Below are 9997 nucleotides of genomic sequence, written 5' to 3' on the forward strand. Positions count from 1 at the left end.
CATATACATACATATGTATATATATATATATATATATATATATGTATATGTATACATATGTATATGTATACATATATATACATATACATACATATGTATATGTATATATATATATACATACATATATATACATATATATGCCAATGAGAGGTTGTAATATGAGGATGGATGACTGAACCATGGTGAGGGTTTTATAATGAAATAACCCTGAGAAGTATATACAAAAATATTAGACGAGGGGCCTCTCCTTGGGCTGAAGGGTGGATGACTAAATGGGTGTGAAGGAGAGAACTAAAAATATATGATTGAATTTGAGTTTTAATGATTATATCCGACAATGGGTCAAGCCTAATTGCCTAAGTCAAAGTCTGGGAGCCCAGATATATGGGCATATTTAAACTGAATGTTTGTCTGAGTATCTATACGAAAATACAGGGGCATGAAGAGGAGAAAATAAGGGGGTTAAAACAGAGAAACAATAGGGGATGAAAGGACAAACATGCTAACGATAACTTAGGACACGAAAACCAAAGAGGGGATTGCCTTAAGGTGGCACCGACAAGAGATTGATGCCATCGGCTCCCAAGTTGGCCAACTCATCCGCTCTTTTATTGCCCTCCCTATAAATATGATTGACTGTGAACCTATCAAAATCTCTGTATAAGTCAAGAGCTTTTGACAGCAAAGTATTTAGTCTCCAATTAGGCATACTACCTTTCCTAAGAGCATTGACAATTATAGCCGAGTCTCCTTCAATTTCCAAGTTCTTAACTCCTAGTTTCCTACATAAATGCAGACCCTCCACCAGGGCCATAAGTTTCGCCCAGTTGTAGGTGTTGATGCCAACCGGAGAGGCAAGGGTTGCAAGTTCCTTTCCTTCCCAATTATGAACAACACATCCTATCCCTGCTTGCCCTAGATTGCCACGGGAAGCCCCATCAAAGTTTAGCTTCATCCAGCCTAAGCCTGGGGGTTGCCATCTGCATGCAACCCTTGAATGAAGACTTGCAATAGGTCCCTCTCCTACAAAAGGAGGAAAGGATAAGCCTTCCCACCGTTTTTCATCTTTTCATCCCAATAAGTGATAGAGGCATTCTTCAATGTGCCTGATGACAGTCGGTTGTTCATGAGCTCAGTGATAGCTGATTCTATCCTGTTAATGATGCTGGGAACCTCTAGTTTTTCATTCTTAAAGAGACGTCTATTTCTCTCCTTCCATAGTTCCCACATAATGGAAGAAGGAAGAGTTGTCCATAGACCTTCAAAGAGACAGCCACGCCTGAGGAAAGGCCATGCCTTGAGCATTCCAAAGATGGTGTGGGGGAAGGTCGCAGACCAATCAAGTTTGTTGGTGAACCAGATCCAACATTTGTGAGCAAAGGGGCAGTTAAGGAGGATATGATTGGTGTCTTCCTCGTCTGCCTCGCAGAGAGGACATCTACTAGGGCCCTCATACCCCATTCTTCTCAATCTGTCCACAGTTAGGAGCTTGTTCTGAACCACAAGCCATGAGAAGATACCTGCCTTAGGCAGACAGTACTTATCCCAACAAAGTTTCAAAGGAAGCTCATTCATAGGTCTTAAAAATGATTTGGAAATGAGAGAGTACCCATCCTTGGAGTTGTATTCTCCTCTGAGGGAGCCATCCCAGATGAGCTTGTCCTAATTTGAAAAGTCCTATCGATGAAACCTTCCCCAGTTTCTTCGATCTCATTGATTAAGTAGAACTATCTCCTCGGTTAAATCTTTACATGTCTTACTAAAATCGCAGTTTCTTCGACAACCTGGCTTCACCAATGTAGAATAGTGCTTCCGATTAGTCCCCTTTTTAAGCTCATCGAGGCCTGACTTTTCTCGATAAATCATTTTCTATTTACATTTCTGTGTTAAGGTTTTAGATTGACAACTCCAATGGTTGTGGACTAATCCTTGTATGGAAGACAAATTTTTATTATCTGAAATAGAAAATTAAATGTTACTAACAAGCTTGGCAAGTGTTTTGAAATCTAACCTTGCAGAAGGAGCGAGACCATCTTTAACAAGTGAGAGGATGACAGCTGTGCTAAATAAAATAACATGCAACCAATGGTCATACTCAGGGCACAAGGCGAACAATGATAATTGTTTATGGTAATTAGGGCTTGTAAGGGAAAGAAAATATCTTCCCAGATGTTCACCCTCAACCCGAGGTGCTACTGTATTGTTCAAAATTTGTTCATATATGTAATAACTGTAGAAACTTTATGGACTATGGTCCCGGGCAAGGCCAAAGGTTTTCTCGCCTACACTCTTTCCTATCGGCGCTCACACGAGTGGAGTAATGTAAGCTTTAAATTATGATTAATAAAATTCTTGGCTTTGGCCTCTTACCGATCAAAAAAAAAAAAATCTAGGTTTTTATAATTTTCCCCTCAAAACTTATATCTAGGTTTTCATAATTTTTCCCTCAAAAATTATATCTAGGTTTAATAATTTTTTCCTAAAAAAAATTATTTATTTGATTTTATAATTTTTTCCTAAAAAATTATTTGTTCTATTTTATAATTTTTTCTTTAAATAAAATTATTTGTTCGGTTTTATAATTTTTTCCTCAAAAATTATTCGGGTTTGGCGATTTTTTCCACAATATTTTGGTTTCAATTTGAGCAACTGATCTCCATGAATCTGGATAGAGGGACAACTTTGTTACCCAACATCAGGGATTGTGGTTATCTTGGTCATATCCAAAAGATTTGTAGATTCAAGGAGGGTCTCAACTAGAGTTATAGGACTCTGCAAGACTAGCCTGGACTCTGCAATTCCACAGGCTGGTTGACTTTGCAGAGTCCAGACCACACTAGACTCAAACTCAACCGAGTCTGTCAGGTCTACTCAGACTCTGCAAGTCTGGTAGACTCGACAAATTCGCCAAGTGCCAAGCCTAAGACTCTATCGCGCCCAACAAAACTCATAAAGCAAAAAAAAATTAAAAAGTAGATAAGAATACTTTATTACACAAAAATGCAATTGATATATTGTGGTTAGATTCCAAGACTTCATACAAGAACTAAAAACAAAACAAGAGTTTCTTTCTCTTGCGGGAGGATATTATTTGGGGAAAAACAGTATTTATGATGTGAAGCCTGTAAATACCATAAACTATTTACAACCCCTTAAAAATACATTTGTAGAAATGGGCTAGCTATAAATGTTATAATAAAAGATAAGTGCTTTCTATCACTCTTCACTTACTTGAGTGTTTGTAGATTTGCCTAAATGAGTTTTTGACCATTTTCAACATAAAAGTTGCGTTTTAAAAAATCTAATTCTAGAGAATGGGAGGATTCTGAAGCAATTTCCAATGCCAATTCTAGGTTCCCAATGCTATTTCTAACCCTTCCAATACGTATCTTTCCCAACACCCCATTTGTTAATATTTCCATTGAAGATTACCCCAATGTTTTCCCCACTTCTTGAAGTTAGCCATATCTGCTTCCAGTAAATGAGTTTCTTAAGTTTCATCTTGCCCATTTCTTTTATTTGGTGGGACCAAGTGTGAAGCCAATTTGGAATTTTCAACATGTTTTGAACTTTTGATGCCATGGATTTCATATTCCATGAATTTTGTAGACATTTGACACTTTATATTTCTAATGTGTTATTTAGTTTAACTTATTTCCTTCCGGTCAAGCCTAAAATTTGCATTTATACTTATGTGATCAATGAAAACTTGTGTATGTGTTCAAAGTAGCTTCTATTTGATGAGATTATTGTGTCTTTAAGGTTTATTTATTAAAGGTTGCATGAAACAGGTTTTAAATCCTTAAAAATCTTTGAGTTTCTTGGGTTTTTCAATTTGCCAAGTCCAAGCGAAATCTGAGTCCTGTAACTATGGTCTCAACAGCAAACTCAATGTTGCAGAGCATTCTGTGGAGAAGGGGGCAGCCTTCTTTGCATTCATGACCAAAAGACCTATGTAGATTTTGTCATGTCTTCTATCAAGTAGTTAGTATGATGACCATTAAGGGAGGGTATTAAAATATTGTAATACTGCCCCTAAAAGTTAGGAAGAAAATGTATTCCAGACTGCCCCTTGACACCTTCAGGATAAGTGAAATTTTCCAAGTGCCGAATCAAGTGAAAGAGGATTTAGACTTGACGCAACCTGAATTTGAGAAAGTGAAAGATCAGCCCGTTCAGCTGCCAGACTGGTCGGAGCTCGAAATTGATGATTTGAATAGCTTGGCTAGACCTGTGTTGAAATTCACTCAACACTGGGTTGATTGGCAGATAAGGAAGTTGAAGGAAGGAAATGTTCACTTGACCTATCAGTTGATGGGAAGTCTAGATTCCCACAATGAAACAACTGAAGGATCTTCGTAGGCCCAGGAAGAAGGAGAAGTCCGACTTGATAAAGGGAAAAGTGCTCCAAAGAGGCCAAGGATGGCAAGGAAGAAGGATGTTCAACCGGAAGCCTAGCAAGAAATCCATCAAGAAGTTCATTAGGAAGTTCAACAAGAAATGCAATAGGAAGAACCTCTACCAAAGAGAGCAAGGGTAGAAAGGGTGCAGTCACCGGCAAGTTCTTCCAGTGTACGGGAGGTAGAGATGTTCACGCAGGAAAATCCAGCAGATCCACCTCCAAGCAATACTCCAACACCGGATATACTTAGCATCAGTGCTTCACACAGACCCAATCAGCCAAGAAGTCAGAGACAAGAAAGTCCTCCGCACGAGGAAGAAACTCGTCAAGATAGTTTCATAGAAGCCATCCTTGGCGAAATGGAGGAAGAATCATAGGAGCAAGAACAGATGGAAATCCATAGTCACTCCATTCCCGCTCCTGATTGGCTGATGGATAGAATAAGAAGGGAGTCGGAAAATAAAATTGATCTAGCCTGGGAATTAGAAGAGTTGTTGAAAAGAATGGATCAGCCGGCAGAAAAGAAGGCCCCCTGGAAATTTTCAAAGGTTGTGAGGGGTGAATCTGGATCCTGAACCTTGCACATAGCTGAGCCTACAGTAGATAAGGGTAGGAATGAAATTAGGCAGTAAGATTATGTTATTAGAAAGGTTGATCTTGGTCATGCTTCCACAAGACAAGTAATTGAAGACTTTGAAGGATCTTATGTAACCTTCAATGAAAAGATGCAGAAGATGAAGGCAAAATGTAAGAGGCTAAGAGAAGAAAATAGAGCCTTATGTGAATACATTAGAAGTCTTAAGCAGTCGCTCAAGGAAGCAAGTCCCTCATTCATTCCTCCTCCTTCCCTCCCTAAGGAAGTTGTTAATGACATGGAGGTAAGAAGAGAAATGGCACAAAGTTCCAGGGAATGGATAGAAGATGTCTACAATGCAGCAGGAAAATTCATTGAAGACTTGGCTCAACTTCATTCTAGGTTCCTAACCCTTCTGAATAGATTGGAGGTAGTAGAAGGATTGTGGGAAGATGTTCACATATATCAAGACTTAACCATTTCGCAACTCAAGGCTCTAATGAAGGCTCTGAAGCAAACACTAGTTGATGCTAAAGTAATTCAGGAGAATGAGGTTTAGGATTTCCCCCGGTGGTTCTACGTAGTTTGCTCAGGAAAGAATACCTTTGACGAATTTAGTATGGAGTCTTTAACTTTGAAAGACTCAATCAGAAGGGTGCATAAAGAAGTCATCAATGTAATTGAAGCACTATTCACAAAGAAGCTCAATGAAGATGGAGTAACAGTGAACTCCCTGAAATCCCAGTTGCACGAGTTCTTCTTCGTAGGTCCATTCACTAAGGAACATTTTGCAAATGTTCCTTCATTTTCCAGTATGACGAAGAAGACATAGGAAATCATGATGGAGTGGGAAAGCTTATTTTCCAAGAGCGAGGAGGAAATTACCTTGATGGAGTTTGATATTGAAAGTGTGCCAAGTGTCTCTATCGGGGAGCTGGAAGTCGTCATCAGCAAATTCATTGTGTATGCAATTAATGAACGAGATAATGGTCGTCCATTCTTGGACGAGAATCTTTTGACTAAGTAGTGGCGGCACATTTACTGCTGGAATATTTTTTACTAAGTGGCGGCCCGATCAATGCATGTTGAATGCATGAAGAATCTTTTTGCATGCCGTCTTATTAATGGTTTTACGACAGATTCTTTTGCATGCAGTCATCGCATGAGGAATGATGGGCATTTATTTTTTGCATGGGAATATTTGTTGTATTTTGGGCAAGTTTTATGTAATGGGGTGCATTTAATGCACAAATGGATGCCATTTTTGGGCTTATTTGAATTAATTGTATATGGGCTTAATGGGTATTAAATGTTGATTCCCACCTTGTTTCATCTTGAGTGGAGAATCTTTTAGGGAAAACCCTAATTAGGGTTTGCATGTATCCAAGGCCAGAAGTCTATATAATGGGGTGACCCCCCTCATTTGTAAGAGGGGGAGAGATTGTTGTCAGAGATTGTTGCTAAGAGTTTTTGGAGCAAACACTTAATACATTGTTCAATTGTTGGTGTGTTCTTGTGTTGTTTTGAAGCTCGCATGGTCTCACTCTCTTCACATAGATTAGATTTGTTTTCATGTTGTTTGAATCTTAGATGAATTGGATTTGATAGGGTTGATTGTTACGAAGTCCATGCTCATACTTTTGGTGTGTAGCTGATTGTTGCATACTGTGCAAAGTTATCCTGAGCCTCCGTTATATGTGTATGTTTAACTTCAATTATCAATGGAGATTGTTCGATTTGATGGTTTCTATTGGTGATTTGAAAATCCTTAACACACCCTCTAAAGATTGCACCACCTTCGTGTAGATGTGTTATGTTGGCGAAGCAAAGCGTGGTTGGATTTCGCATAAGTGATCACGTTTCCATATTCGTATGATTAGATTAGTTCTAGCCTAGTTTTCTAAACCCTTCACTCACTTTCTGCATATTTTAAATCCAAAATCCCAAAAAATAGAGCTTTCATTACAAATCATTCGCATAGAAATCCTTGAACCCACAAGTTTGTTTAGATCTTCTGTGAGCATACGTAAGGCCCCTTGGGTTAACAACAAACCCATCAACTAACTGAGTCACGTCCATGCACAAAAGGAACCTTGAGATTAGCCATTTGATCTTTCTTTGCAATCTTAGCATACAATATGATTTTAAACAAGAGAGAGTGAAGTGACCATTGGAAACTTTATTCTGTGTTCGGTGTAGTCCTAAAAAACACATCAACATGTCCCATCACCACCATCCACCCCGAGTGAGAGAAACGACAACTGTTTGGGGAGAGAGGACAACTCACCCCCCATATTGACATGACAAAAGTAAATTACCCTGCTGCCAACTTGGCCAGGTCATCTGCCAGCATATTTCCCTCACAATATACATGCAAAATTTTAAACTCGTCGAACTCACCAATCAGCTCCCATATAGGGTTAAGCCATTTTTTGAGCTTCCAATTGGTAGTCTCATTTTGTCAAATAATGTTTATTGTGATAAGGGAGTTGCCTTCCAAGTGTAGGCAATTAGCTTTCAACTCTAAGTGTAATGCCCCCACTTTAAAATATAATTTAATAATGAATAATATTAATAAAATTAAAATATAAAAGAATATAATAAATACAATTAAAATTTGATTAAAGTTAATGAATGGTCAAAAGGTATGAAATGATAAGTTGTGACTCCCCCAAATATGAGGTATAAAAGGGAGAGGAGAACTCATTTGAAGGGGGGATAATTTGAGAATCAGAAGTGTGGATATGATTTAAATAAGAAGTGCAGATCTGATTGTGAAAGGTTGTGTCCCTTTCAAAGGGCAGAAATAATGAAGAGTTGCACTCTTTCAAAGGGTGTTAATGGTGAAAGGGTGTGTCTCTTGCCAAAGGGCATACATGATGAAGAGGTGTGACCTCTCCCTCACATTGAGAGATATAAAGGAAAGGAATCAAAAACATCTATTGACATCACCATGGATTAGATCAGATTAGAACTATTATTAAGTTACAAACTTACAGGCAGTAACGTCCTTGTTCTTGTTGGTCTGCATGGAGATGTGCTTAATATGTATGCTTAATATATTAAGTCTGATAATGTTCTTATGCATAATTTAATAGTAATATTAATATAGAATGCAATATGTATGACAATCATACTTAATTTCATATACATTCATAGTACAACAAGATATTGACATATTTACAGTCCCAAGCTCTTAACCAGTTCTAGTTCCTTTTTTCCTGAGGAGTGGTGCGATGTTGTTAGGCAGAGACAAAGTAAAACCATCTCATGATAGATGAGCCTCAAGGGTGAAAGAACTCATGATCCTAAAATCTAGGCGACGAGCCCTGAGGGTGAATGGACTGAGGTTCTGGTAATCTAGGCTGCATTAGGAAGATGGTATCATCGCACCCTAGCCAAGCAAGTCTCCCATCCAGGATTAGAAATTAGAAGGGGATTAAGATTAGGCCTGAATAAGGACAATGCCTTACTGTACCATGAGCAACCCTAGTCATTAATTCGTAATTACTATAACATGGTAGGTAGAAATGATGTTTCCCTTTGGGAATTGACAACATATAAATAGGGGACATTACACTAAGCCACATTTTAATCTAAGAGGACTGCATTGAATTTGGCAATGTTATTTGTTGCTACGCCAAAAAAAATTGATTTCTTACTGAGAACAACACCATTATGATCTCTCACCACATAGCCTCCGCCACTCATGCCCGGTTTGGCTTATGATGCCCCATCAAAGTTGACCATCACCTAGCCAAATTCTAGTTCCTTCCAAACGACTCCATCCAGTGGAATGCAAAGAAGATTAGCCTCTCAAGCCCCATTAATGGGGGAGTTCGTATGTAAGTATTGCATGAGTCGGCATTTAAATAATGACATTGAATAGATCCTTTAGCTGACAATAACACTGCCAACAGTTTTTGCATGCCATGTTGACCTTCTCTAGGTTTTGGCTTTTACCCATGCGATGCGCATAATTTACAATCTTTTTACCTCAGAAACATACGCCTATGTTGTTATTTTATTCCATGTTAATACTCTCCTTCAAACTTGTTACCTTAGAAGTCATATTATTATGTAAGATTAAGGGATTATGTATTCTAGAAGGTTAAATATAAGATAAAGGTGATTAAAAGATGGTTGTTAAACATTAAACTTACAAGATGTATGCGCTCTGGCTATGTTCTTGTATTGAACATAGAGACTGGTGATAAAATGTAACAGAAAGGTTTGGTTGGTAATAAAATCTATAAAAAAATAGCAATAATAATAACTGGCTTGCATTCTTTCTCTCTCCTCACTCAGGAGTAGAAGTTGGGCTCATGGAGATCCTCTTGACAAGTTCCTTGCATAGTCATATTATCAAATTTAATCAAATTTGTAAGCTTCTTCTCAAGCACCACATTCATTTAACACGTAACATAGCTACATCAAACCATAATAGAATGCATAATGGAATATGGGTTTTAGCAGATATAAATTTGTGGCTACTATGGTAGACAAGCATGTGAACAATGAAAATATAGACAAAAGGTATGGCTGGGTTATGGAGTCGTGATCTTCCTATAGCATCTATATTAAATCCCAAACTAATACAATCTCATCATAAAGGAAACCAATCCTGTATTATCATTACATAAACCACTAAACAAATATCCACATACCTGTGAGTTCTTCTTTGACTCTACTTCTCTCTCACCGTCACTCCTCTTTCTTTTCCATTTCTTTCGATGGAACTCTCATTGTTTCAACTTTAACTTATATTCCCTCACAATTACTATATTTTCTTTTGTGTAACATCCCAGCTCGCCTTGCTATTTGGGTTTTCAACTTGCCTTCCTATGTCTATCCCGACTCCCCTACTTTCCTTTTCTAGTCGCAGCATTTCGTTTTTTCCTGACATTTTCCACTTATCTCTTCTTTATGGCATTTAAACTTCCTGGTTTATGGCCTTATTCTCTCCTTCCTCCTTGCTGACAAATTGTTTTCAAAAAGGGAGAATGATGCCCTTATGGCAC

This window comes from Cryptomeria japonica, chromosome 1, assembly GCF_030272615.1.
Source record: "Cryptomeria japonica chromosome 1, Sugi_1.0, whole genome shotgun sequence".
NCBI lineage: Eukaryota > Viridiplantae > Streptophyta > Pinopsida > Cupressales > Cupressaceae > Cryptomeria > Cryptomeria japonica.